General features: G+C 38.2%; 1 long non-coding RNA gene across 1 annotated transcript; it reads right to left on the bottom strand.

Moving 5' to 3' along the window:
* Positions 1 to 657: 657 nt before the first annotated feature.
* Positions 658 to 14,150, bottom strand: LOC123594647. Its single transcript, XR_006710820.1, has 2 exons — positions 14,116 to 14,150; positions 658 to 1,000 (listed from the first exon to the last, which is right to left on the bottom strand). It is a non-coding gene; the product is annotated as an uncharacterized LOC123594647 (long non-coding RNA).

Genomic DNA, 14,150 nt, shown 5'->3' with positions numbered 1-14,150 from the left:
TCATTAAGATTTCTAATGGTACTGAAAAAGACTTTACAATAAGGACTATATATATTTCTTAGATTAAGCCTATATAGACTGCCTTTTAATGATCATGGGAAATTGTATCAGATTTCAACATCTTCAAGGTCACCTAGGAAAAATTAAAACCTCTAAACTAGAATTCTCTTTTCCTAGCACCTAAATTACAGCATGTGAATAGTAATACTTGTGAGGTCAAATGGGAGTCTCTGGAGCCAATAAAAGGAGATCCAATTGTTTACAACCTTCAAATCATCACTGATAAAGGAACTGACCTGGTAAATTCTTGCAAATTTAGTCTTTAAAATTTTATAATTTTATATTCTACTTGGGATTGAGCTCTTGTTGTGGAATAAGATATCCTTTTAGAACGTTTAAAGTAATGAAATCTTATCCAAAAGACCTACCTTTTCCCTAAAGTTTTATGTATATATTACTTATTTTGGAACAATTTGCTTATTCACTTAATTAATATATCAAGACTGAATGATTTGATATTTCTAGGTTTCACTGACCACATGCACAACTCCTTCAAAACCAAATGAAATTAAAGTTTAACAATTATAAGTCTTTGTTATTTCTTACACTGGACAAAATTATGTGAGCAGTACTGAGTCCTCATGATATTATAGACTGTAAGAGTAATTTTATTTTATTTTTGCTGTGAACATATTTATGAGATGAATGGGTTAATTCATATCTTTCTTGTCAAAAACTATACCATATTATGGCAAAACAATATAATTTTCACTTTGTCTCAATTTTCTTTAGATTTACAAAGGACCAAACACTTCATTCTCCTTTTCCAAATTTGTCACAAATTCACATTATCGCTTCAAGGTCTGTGCTGGACGCCAATACCATACTTCTGATGGGATGCAAGAGCTCTGGGGACCATATAGCCCCAGCACTCTTTTCTCCACACATAAGCAACATCCAGGGCCTGGAAAAGGCAGTGAAGGAAAGGGGGGAAACAGCCCTAGTGAAGAGAAAGAAGAAAAGCCCAGAATGGAGATGAGTGATGATACACTTATTCTAATCCTTGTGATAGGATTTGCACTAGTTGCTATTTTGTGTGCTGTTGTAATTCAATATTTTCTAATCAACTAATTTTTATCCACTTTACCTTTTTAGGAAGTTCTAAAACAAATTACATCAAATATAGAAATTTCTAGATACATCTCAATTCTTACTTAAAAGTAAATCTCACTTGGTAGAAATCCTTGTGAACATTCATCTAACAGCAAAAGAACTGCTTTATACTCAAGAAATTCATTGTGACAATGTAAGAGATTTTATTAGGAAATGGGTCTATTTTAAACTTGAGAATGTTAGCAATAAAAACAGTTCCACTATTATGTAAAACTATCTAGAATTTCTCACGAAAACCATTTCCAGCCTTAATTCTTCTAATTAATATTTTGCAATTTTTTTAGAATTATGAGAGGATAACAGCATTTTGGAATTTTATTTAGAAAAAAAGTGGGAAAATCAATTCTATATGTCAACTTACAATCATATGAAATAATAAAAACATATCTACCAATGATCTGTACTGTAATTTTTACAAAGTAATGTATTTAGCTCTTTCACTTGTGCCCTGATAAATACTTTGACAGTAAGTAAACTTAGGGCACTTTGGGAGTAGAAGTTGGAAAGTGAGGAGCCATTTTATACTATTCTAAACCTATTCTAAACTCTTTAAAATACATGCAGTGGTGGTTACCCTCTAATCAGAATGACTAAACATACATATAATGACACACACTTGTACACAGCATATTAAAATGATTTCTTTTGATGAGAGACAGACTAGCACACAAGGTAGCTCATGGGGAAAATGAATCCCCATAGCAATTGGCTTGGAAAGTGAGAGGGACTAAATTTTGTGGTTTCTTGCAACCAACAGGGCTTAAAGCCTGGAGTGTTAAAGGTTGCTGGGCTTGGCTAGAATAGACCCCAGAGGGGAGTGTGCTGCTCTGGGAAGAAAAAAAAAAAACAGCAGGCAAACAACCTGATGATACACAATGAGGAAACAGCAATCTGAAGAGTGCCTATGCCACACAGTGGGGAGTTTATTCACTCATCTCAGAGCCCATCCCAGACACTACTCATGGAGAGACCCCTCCAGGAAACTGGTAGGCATCATTTCCCTTTACCTGCCCCTCAGCATAAGCACAGGGACACCTGAGGGAACCAGGGTAGCACCAACACTAATTTCCACCAAGCCCCACCCTCCACACTCACATGGAACACCCCCATCCAGTCACGCTTCCCTCAGTACAGTAGGCCCCATCCCCCAGAGGACAAGTGTAAACCACTGCTCACACCACATCTCCCAAAATGGGAGTTTTGCAGAGCCTCAGTTCCAGTGGCAGTGGCAACAGATCTTATTTAACAAACAGACCAAAGTGCACCTAGTTAAAATGTGCCACATGCAGGACAGAGACCAAACACAGTCCACAATAGGCAAAGAAAGCCTCTACAGATGACTGGCCTGAAGTATAAAAGACAAAACAGCAGAGCGCATGCAGTACCCATTAGAGACACTCCCAAACACTGAAGGCCCTGGGGATTATGGGATACTACACAGTAGGGCTCACAGGACCTATTCATAAGGCCATTACACTCCAAGAACAAGAGATATAGTTTACTTTCCTAACACAGAGAAACAGGCACAGAGACTTAGACAAAATGAGAGGACAGAGAAATGTATCCCAAATGAAAGAAAAGGACAAGACCATGGTCAGTTATCTGAATGAAAAAGACATAAGTCACATGCCTGACTAGAGAATGTAAAGTAATGATGTTAAGAATACTCACTGGGTACTGGAGGAACATGGTAGCATAGGAGGACGCTGGGCTCACCTCGTCCTGCTGACCACTTAGATCCACCCACATCTGCCTAAATAACCCAGAAAACTGCTAGAAGACTAGCAGAACGGACTCTCCTGAGCCAAGCATGGATGAGAGGACCACAGAAGAGGGTAGGAAGGGGGGAGAGGAAGTGTGTGCTACATGGACTGGTGGGAGGGAGCCGAGGCAGTGGAGGGGCAGCCCGCCAGGCAAGGCAGAGCCCCCAAGTCTGGCTTACAAAAGTGGAGGGGCTGGATGGAGTGTGTTCTGACAGCCAGCAGGACTTAACATCTGGAATGTTATAAGCCAACAGCTCTGCTCAGAGAGCGGGAGGGCAAGAGGACAATGGGAGGGACAATTGTTGAGCCCCAGAGGCCAGAGCTCAGTTCGACGGGGAACAAAGGTGCTCGCCAGCGCCATCTCCCTCGCCCATCACCCAGCCAAAATCCCAAAGGGAACCGGTTCCCATCACGAAACTTGCTTGCACCACACAAACACCCAAAGCTGTGCTTCTGTGGATCCATCCCTCTGACGGGTGTGCCTCCCTCCCGGTGCCACAGGGCCACTCCTGAAGCAGAACACCGAAGGCAAAGCAAGCTGAGTCTGCCCCTCCCACCCCTGTGCACCCTGCGGATCCACCCCAGCTAATATGCCAGATCCCACAAGCACCACAAGCCTGGCAGTGTTCAAGTAGCCCACACACGGGCCACACCACTCCACAGTGAGTCCTGCCCCTGGGAGAGGGGAAGATAAGGTACACATCAGTGGCCCCAGCGGTGGGCTGGGGGCAGACATCAGGTCTGACTGCGGCCCGCCACCAACGCAAGTTACTCCAGACAGAAAGAGGAGAACCCTGTAGTTTCGCACCACTCCAGGGACTATCACAAATGAGGAAACGGAAGAATTCTCCTCAAAAGAAACTCTAGAAAGTAGCGACAGCTAACGAACTGATCAAAAATGATTTAAGCAATGTAACAGAAAATGAATTTAAATAATAGTCATAAAATTAATCACTTGGCTTGAAAAAAGTATAGAGGACAGCAGAGAATGTATTACTACAGAGATCAAGGGACAAAATAACAGTCAGGAGGAACTAAAACATGCTATAAATGAGCTGCAAAATAAAATGGAGGCGACCACACCTCGGATTAAAGAGGCAGAGGAGAGAAGAGGTGAACTAGAAAAAATTATGGAAAAAGAGGAAACTAAGAAAAAGAGAGATAAAAAAAATCCAGGAGTATGAGGGGAGAATTAGAGAACTAAGTGACACAATTAAACGTAATAACATACGCATAATTGGGATTCCAGAGGAGGAAGAGAGAGAGAGGGGTACTGAAGGTGTACTTGAAGAAATCATAGCTAAGAACTTCCCCCATCTGGGGAAGGAAAAGGCAATGAAATCCAAGAGGCACAGAGAACTCCATTCAGACATAACTTGAATTGATCTTCTGCACGACATATCATACTCAAACTGGCAAAATACAAGGATAAAGAGAAAATTCTGAAAGTAGCAGGGGATAAGCAGGATCTGACTTATAAAGAAAGACCCATAAGACTAGTGACGGATTTATGTGCTGAAACGTGGCAGGCCATAAATGAATGGCAGGAAATCTTCAATGTGATGAACAGAAAAAATATGCAGCCGAGAATCCTTTATCCAGCAAGTCTGCCATTCAGAATGGAAGGAGAGATAAAGGTCATCCCAAACAAACAAAAACTGAAGGAATTAGTCACCACTAAACCAGCCCTACAAGAGATCCTAAGGGGGATTCTGTGAGACAAGGTACCAGAGACATCTCTACAAGCATGAAACCTACAGACATTACAATGACTCTAAATCCATATCTTTCAAAAATAACACTGAATGTAAATGGACTAAATGCTCCAACCAAAAGACATAGGGTATCAGAATGGATAAAAAAAACAAGACCCATTTATTTGCTGTCTACGAGAGACTCATTTTAGACCTCAGGACACCTTCAGATTGAAAGTGAGGGGGTGGAGAACTATCTATCATGCTACCGGAAGTCAAAAGAAAGCTGGAGTAGCCATATGTATATCAGACAAACTAGACTTTAAATTAAAGGCTGTAACAAGACATGAAGAAGGGCATTACATAATAATTATAGGGTCTATCCATCAGGAAGAGCTAACAATTATAAGTGTCTATGCGCCAAATACTGGAGCCCTCAAATATATAAAACAATCACAAACATAAGCAACCTTATTGATAAGAATGTGGTAATTGCAGGGGACGTTATACCCCACTTACAGAAATGGATAGATCATCTAGACACATGGTCAATAAAGAAACAAGGGCCCTGAATGAGACATTGGATCAGATGGACTTGACAGATATATTTAGAACTCTGCATCCCAAAGCAACAGAATATACTTTCTTCTCGAGTGCACATGGAACATTCTCCAAGATAGATCACATACTGGGTCACAAAACAGCCCTTCATAAGTATACAGGAATTGAGATCATACCATGCATACTGTCAGACCACAATGCTGTGAAGCTTGAAATCAACCACAGGAAAAAGTCTGGAAAACCTCCAAAAGCATGGAGGTTAAAGAACACCCTACTAAAGAATGCATGGGTCAACCAGGCAACTAGAGAAAAAATTTAAAAATATATGGACACAAATGAAAAAAAAAGACAACAATCCAAATGCTTTGGGATGCAGCGAAGGCAGACCTGAGAGAAAAATACATTGCAAACCAGGCCTATGTGAAGAAACAAGAAAAATCCCAAATACAAAATTTAACAGCACACCTAAAGGAAATAGAAGCAGAACATCAAAGACACCACAAACCCAGAAGAAGAGAAATAATAAAGATCAGAGCAGAAATAAACAATACAGAATCTAAAAAAACTGTAGAGCAGATCAATGAAACCAAGACTTGGTTTTTTGAAAAAAATAAACAAAATTGATAAACCTCTAGTCAGGCTTCTCAAAAGAAAAGGGAGATGACCCAAATAGACAAAATCATGAATTAAAATGGAATGATTACAACCAATCCCTAGAAATACAAGCAATTATCAGGGAATAGTATAAAAAATTATATGCCAACAAACTGGACAACCTGGAAGAAATGGACAAATTCCTAAACACCCACACACTCCCAAAACTTAAACAGGAAGAAATAGAAAGCTTGCACAGACCCATAACCAGTGAAGAAGTTGAATCAGTTATCAAAAATCTTCCAACAAATAAGAGTCCAGGACCAGATGGCTTCCCAGGGGAATTCTACCAAACATTTAAAGCAGAAATAATTCCTATCCTTCTCAAGCTATTCCAAAAAATAGAAAGGAAAGGAAAACCTCCAGACTTATTCTATGAAGCCAGCATTACTTTGATTCCGAAACCAGACAGAGACCCAGTAAAAAAAGAGAACTACAGGCCAATATCCCTGATGAATATGGATGCAAATTTCTCAATAAGATAATAGCAAATCGAATTCAGCAGCATATAAAAAGAATTATTCACCATGATCAAGTGGGATTCATTCCTGGGCTGCAGGCCTGGTTAAACATTCGGAAATCAATCAATGTGACACATCACATTAATAAAAGAAAAGAGAAGATCCAGATGATCCTGTCAATCGATGCAGAAAAGGCATTTGACAAAATTCAGCATCCTTTCTTAATAAAAATCCTCAAGAAAGTCAGGATAGCAGGAACATACTTAAACATCATCAAAACCATTTATGAAAAGCCTACAGCTAACATCATCCTCAATGGGGAAAAACTGAAAGCCTTCTCCCTGAGATCAGGAAGACAACAGGGATGTCCACTCTCACCGCTGTTGTTTAACATAGTGTTGGAAGTGATAAAATCAGCAATCAGACAACAAAAGGAAATCAAACGCATCAAAATTGGCAGAGATGAAGTCAAACTTTCACTTTTTGCAGATGACATGATATTATACATGGAAAACCCGATAGACTCCACCAAAAGTCTGCTAGAACTGATACTTGAATTCAGCAACATCGCAGGATACAATATCAATGTACAGAAATCAGTTCCATTCTTACACACTAACAGTGAAACAACAGAAAGACAAATACGGAAACTGATCCCATTTGCAATTACACCAAGAAGTATAAAATACCTAGGAATAAACCTAACCAAAGATGTAAAAGATCGGTATGCTGAAAACTATAGAAAGCTTATGAAGGAAATTGAAGAGGATATAAAGAAATGGAAAAACAATCCGTGCTCATTGGTTGGAAGAATCAATATTGTTAAAATGTCGATACTACCCAAAGCTATCTACACATTCAATGCAATCCCAATCAAAATTGCATCAGCATTCCTCTCGAAACTAGAACAAGCAATCCTAAAATTTGTATGGAACCACAAAAGGCCCTGAATAGCCAAAGTAATTTTGAAGAAGAAGACCAAAGCAGGAGGCATCACAATCTCAGACTTTATCCTCTACTACAAAGCTGTAGTCATCAAGACAGCATGGTATTGGCACAAAAAGAGACACATAGACCAGTGTAGTAGAATAGAAACCCCAGAACTAGGCCCACGAAAGTATGGCCAACTAATCTTCGACAAAGCAGGAAAGAATATCCAATGGAAAAAAACACAGTCTCTTTAACAAATGGTGCTGGGAAAACTGGACAGCAACATGCAGAAGGATTAAACTAGACCACTTTCTTACACCATTCTCAAAAATAAACTCAAAATGGAAAAAGGACCTGAATATGAGACAGGAAACCATCAAAACCCTAGAGGAGAAAGCAGGAAAAAAACCTCTGACCTCAGCTGCAGCAATTTCTTACTTGACACATCCCCAAAGGCAAGGGAATTAAAAGCAAAAATGAACTATTGGGACCTCATGAAGATAAAAAGCTTCTGCACAGCAAAGGAAACAATCAACCGAACTAAAAGGCAACCAACGGAATGGGAAAAGATACTTGCAAATGACATATCGGACAAAGGGCTAGTACCCAAAATCTATAAAGAGCTCACCAAACTGCACACCCAAAAAACAAATAATCCAGTGAAGAAATGGGCAGAAAACATGAATAGACACTTCTCTAAAGAAGACATCCAGATGGCCAACAGGCACATGAAAAGATGCTCAACGTCGCTCCTCATCAGGGAAATACAAATCAAAACCACACTCAGAGACTGTGTATTCTAATCAGGAGACTATGTATTCTAAATGAACAAATCAGGAGACTATAGATGCTGGCGAGGATGTGGGGAAACGGGAACCCTCTTGCACTGTTGGTGGGAATGCAGACTGGTGCAGCCACTCTGGAAAACAGTGTGGAGGTTCCTCAAAAAATTAAAAACAGACCTACCCTATGACACAGCAGTAGCACTGCTAGGAATTTGCCCAAGGGATACAGGAGTGCTGATGCATAGGGGCACTTGTACCCCAATGTTTAGAGCAGCACTCTCAACAATAGCCAAATTATGGAAAGAGCCTAAATGTCCATCAACTGATGAATGGATAAAGAAATTGTAGTTTATATACACAATGGAATACTACGTGGCAATGAGAAAGAATGAAATATGGCCCCTTGTAGCAACGTGGATGGAACTGGAAAGTGTTATGTTAAGTGAAATAAGTCATACAGAGAAAGACAGATACCATATGTTTTCACTCTTATGTGGATCCTGAGAAACTTAACAGAAGTCTACAGGGGAGGGGAAGAAAAAAAAAGAGGTTAGAGTGGGAGAGAGCCAAAGCATAAGAGACTGTTAAAAACTGAGAACAAACTGAGGGTTGATGGGGGGTGGGAGGGAGGGAGGGTGGGTGATGAGTACTGAGAAGGGCACCTTTTGGGATGAGCACTGGGTGTTGTATGGAAAAAATTTGACAATAAATTTCATATTAAAAAAAAAGAATACTCACTGGACTTGAGAAAAGAGTGGAAAACATGAGGGAGACACTTAATACTGAGATAAAGAATAACATAGCAGAGATACAGGGCTAAGGAAGCAAAATGAGAAATACAATTGATGGAATGAACAGCAGGATGCAAGAAACAGTAAGGAAATTAGTGATCTAGGAGAGTAATGGAAAGTAATCAAGCTGAACAAAAAAACACAATTATTTCCTCAATTGTTAAGGAATAGAGAACCCAAAAATCTATGGCTAACTAATCTTTGACAAAGCAGGAAAGAATATCCAATTGAATAAAGACAGTCTCTTTAGCACATGGTGTTGGAAAAACTGGAGAGCAACATGCAGAAAAATGAACCTGGACCACTTTCTTACACCATACACAAAAATAAACTCAAAATGGATGAAAGACCTAAATGTAAGACAGGAAGTCATCAAAATCCTAGAAGACAAAAACTTCCTTTACCTAGGACACAGCAACTTCTTACTCAACACATCTCCATAGGGAAGGGAATTAAAAGCAAAAATGAACTATTGGGACCTCATCAAGATAAGATGCTTCTGCACAGCGATGGAAACAATCAGCAAAACTAAAAGGCAACCAACAGAATAGGAAAAGATATTTGTAAACGACATACAAGATAAAGGGTTAGTATCCAAAATCTATAAAAAACTTATCAAACTCAACATCCAAAAAACAATCCAGGGAAGAAATGGTCAAAAGACATAAATAGACACTTTTCCAAAGAAGACATCCAGATGGCTAACAAACATGAAAATATACTCAACATCACTCATCATCAGGGAAATACAAATTAAAACCACAATGAGATACCACCTCACACCAGTCAGGATAGCTAAAATTAACAACTCAGGAAACAACAGATGTTGGCGAGGATGAGGAAATGAGTATATATTTTGCACTGCTGGTGGGAAGGAATGCAAAGTGGTAGCCACTCTGGAAAACAGTATGTAGGTTCTTCAAAAAGTTAAAAATAGAACTACCCCCACAACCCAGCAATTGCACCACTAGGTATATATCCAAGGGATACAAGTGTGCTATTTTGAAGGGGCACATGCACCCCAATGTTTATAGCAGTGCTATCAACAATAGCCAAAGTATGGAAAGAGCCCAAATGCCACCAACAGATGAATGGATAAAGAAGATGTGGTGTATATATATATACAATGGAGTATTACTCAGCAATCAAAAAGAATGAAGTCTTGACATTTGTAACTATGTGGATGGAACTAGAGGGTATTATGCTAAGTGAAATTAGTTAGATAAGACAAATATAATATGATGTCACTCATATGAGGACTTTAAGATACAAAACAGATGAACATAAGGGAAGGGAAGCAAAAATAATATAAAAATGAGGGTGGCAAAACATAAAAGAATCTTAAATACGGAGAACAAACTGAGAGTTGCTGGAGGGATTGTGGATAGGGCATAGGCTAAATGGTTAAGGGGCATTCAGGAAGACACTTGTTGGGATGAGCACTGGATGTTATACACAGGGGATGAATCACTGGAATCTACTCCTGGAATCATTATTGCACTATATGCTAACCAACTTGGATTAAATGAATGAATGAATGAATGAATGAATGAATAAACGACTTAGGGAACTCAATGACTCCATGAAACGTAAGAGCATTCGTATTATAGGATTCCCAGAAGAAGAAAGAGAAAGGGGGAAGAAAATTTATTTGAAGAAATAATAACTGAAAACTTCCCTAATCTGGGAAAAGAAACAGTTATCCAGATCCAGGAGGCACAGAGAACTCTCATCAAAATTAACAAAAGCAGATCCACAGCAAGACATATTGTAATGAAGTAGCAAAATATAGTGATAAAGAAAAAATTTTAAAAGCAGGAAGAGAAAAGAAGACAGTGAGGTACAGAAGAAAACCTAAAAGGCTATAAAGGGATTTCTCAGAGGAAAATTTCCAAATCAGAAGGGAGTGATATGATATAGTCAAAGTGCTGAGTGGGAAAAATCTGCAGCCAAGAATATCCAGAAAGGCTATCATTCAAAATAGATACTTTCTCAGACGAACAAAAACTAAAAAAGTTCATGACCACTAAATAGTCCTGCAGGAAATATTAAAGGGGACTCTTTGGAAAGAAGAAACCAAAACTAACAGTATAAAGGTAGCAAACACAAAGGCAGTGAAAATGAAGATTTCTTTTTTTTTTAATTTTTTTAAAATATTATTTATTTTTGAGAGACAGAAACAGAGTGCAAGTGGGGGAGGGGCAGAGAGAGAGAGGGAGACATAGAATCCGAAATAGGCTCTAGGCTCTGAGCTGTCAGCACAGAGCCCTACACAGGGCTCAAACTCACAAACTGCAAGATCATGACCTGAGTGAAGTAGGACCCTTAACCAACTTGGCCACCCAAGTGCTCCATGAATATTTCTTTAAAAAAATCAGTCAAAGAACTCACAAAATAAAAGCATGTAAAACATAACAACATATACCTAAATCGTGAGGAGAGGAGTAAAGAACGAGTTCAAACTTAAATGACCATCAACTTAACACATACACTGCTATATGCAGAAGAGGTTATATACAAACTTAATAGTGGTAACCATATATCAAAAACCATTAATGAATATGCAAATAAATCCAGAGAAAGAAATACAAATATATCACAAAGAAAATCAACAAACTAGGGGTGCCTGGGTGGCTCAGGTCATGATCTCGCGGTCCGTGAGTTCAAGCCCCGCGTTGGGCCCTGGGCTGACAGCTCAGAGCCTGGAGCCTGCTTCAGATTCTGTGTCTCCCTCTCTCTCTTCCCCTCCCCCACTCATGCTCTGTCTCTCTCTCTCAAAAATGAATAAATGCTAAAAAAAAAAAATTAAAAGAGAAAATCAACAAACCATGGAAGATAAAAAGTAAGGTTCAGACAATTTTAATCTTTAAAAACAACCACAAAACGAATAATAAATGAATAATTTATTCATGAATAATTTATTCAGTGAGGCCATATGGTCTTGTGTTTTTCTGTGCTGGCAGATTTTTGATTCCTAATTCAACCTTCATTCTTGCTATTGGTCTAGAAAGATTTCCTACTTCTTGGACTCAAGATTCATGATCTAATCTTGGTAACTTGTGCATTTCTAGGAATTATCTGTTGGTTTTTTCTAAGTTACATGACTTGTTAGTATATGACTATAGTAATCTACTATAACTATGTATTTCTGTAGTTATCTGTTATATTGTTTTCTCTTCCATTTCTTATTTTGGTCTTTGAGTCATCTTTTGCTTCCTAGTGAATGTCATTAAAGCACTGCCAATTTTGTGTATTTTCTTTAAAGTAGTCATTATTTTCAATGTTACATTATTTATTTTGGTCTCTGTTTTACTTATTTCTGATTTTTCATTGTTATTTCCTTCCTCTGCTAAATTTCAGCTTTTTTTCTTTTTCTAGTTCCTTCTGGTATAATGTTAAGTTGTTTATTGGAACTATTTTTCTTAATACAAGCATTTATAAAAGCATAAATTTCACTCTAACTGCATCCCTTAAGTTATGGAATATTGGTTTTCATTTGTTTTGAGACATATTTTGATTTGCTGTTTGATTTCTTACTTGGCCCACTGCTTTTGCAGTAGTATGATGTGCAATATTTACATATTAAATATTTAATATTTACATTATAGATTTTCCAGCATTGTCTGATTGTTGATCTTTAGTTTTGTACCATTGTGGTTGGAAAATATACTTGGTATGATTTCAGTCTTCTTAAATTTGCAACACTTGTTATATATATTTTTTATGTGATTTAACCAAGAGAATCTTCTGTGTGTACTTGAAGAAAATGTATATTCTATTTTTCTTGGATGGGATGCTTTACATATATCTTCTAGAACTATGTATTCTAAAATATGCTTCAAGTAAAAAATGTTTTTAAAAAAATGGACAAAATGGACAAAACAAAACAAGACCCATCTACATGCTGCCTACAAGGGAATCATTTTAGAACTAAAGTTATCTGCAGACTGAAAGTGGGGGATGGAGAAACATCTATCATACAAATGATGTCAAAAGAAAGCCAGAGCTGCCATACTTATATCAGACAAACTAGACTTTAAAACAAAGACTGTTGGGACCACCTGGGTGGCTCAGCCCATTGAGTGTACAACTCTTGGTTTTGGCTCACGTCATGATCCTAGGGTCATGGGATCAAGCCCCACATCAGGTTCCACACTGAGCATGGAGCCTGCTACAGAGTCTCTCCCCCTCTGCCTCTGTCCCCCCAATTGTATGTTCTCTCTCTCTCAAAAAAAATTAATGAATAAAAAATACAAATAAATAGAATTTTTTTAAAAGACTATTAAAGAAGACAAATAAGGGCACTATATCATAATAAAGGGGACAATCCAACAAGAAGATCTAACAATTTTAAATATTTATGCACTCAACATACATACATATAGCAGCACCCCAATACATACAATAGTTAATAACAAACATAAAGGAACTATACAACAGCAATACCATAATAGTAGTGGACTTTAAAACCCCACTTACATCGATGGACAGATCATCCAAACAGAAAATCAACAAGGGGACAATGGCTTTCAATGACACACTGGACCAGATGGACTTAACAGAAAATTCAGAACATTCCATCCTAAAACAGCAGAATACACATTCTTTTCAAGTACACATGGAACATTCACCAGAATAAGTCATATATTAGCCACAAAAAAAGCCTCAACAAATTCGAGAAGATTAAAGTCGTACCATACACCTTTCCTACCACAATGCTATGAAACTAGAAGCTGACCATAAGAAAAAAAGTCTGGAAAGACCACAAATACATAGAGGTTAAATAACATGTTACTAAACAATGAATGGGTCAACAAGGAAATAAAAGAAGTAAAAGAATACATGGAAACAAATGAAAATGAAAACACAATGGTCCAAAAACTTTGGGGGATGTAGAAAAGCAGCCATAAGAGAGAAGTTTATAGCATTACAGGCCTACTTCAGGAAGCAAGAAAAACATCAAATAAATAACCTAACCTTGCACTGAAAGGAGCTAGAAAAAGAGTAACAAAGAAATCCTAAAAGCAGCAAAGGAAGGAAATAATAAAGATTAGAGCAGAAAAAAATGATAGAGAAACTAAAAATACAACAGATCAATGAAACCAGGAGTTGGTTCTTTGAAAAACACAATAAAATTGATAAAGCTCTAGCCAGATGTATCAAGAAAAAAATAGAGGGGCACCTGGGTGGCTCAGTAAGATGAGCATTCGACTCTTGATTTCAGCTCAGGTCATGATCCCAGGGTCATGGGATCGAGCCCCACATCATGCCTAAAATTCTCTCTCACCCTCTGCCCCTCTTACCCACTTGTGCTTGCTCTCTCTCTCTCTCTCTCTCT

This window comes from Leopardus geoffroyi, chromosome X (assembly GCF_018350155.1).
Source record: "Leopardus geoffroyi isolate Oge1 chromosome X, O.geoffroyi_Oge1_pat1.0, whole genome shotgun sequence".
Taxonomy (NCBI): Eukaryota; Metazoa; Chordata; class Mammalia; order Carnivora; family Felidae; genus Leopardus; species Leopardus geoffroyi.
The sequence above is the reverse complement of the archived record's forward strand: the minus strand, read 5'-3'. Positions and strand labels throughout refer to the sequence as shown.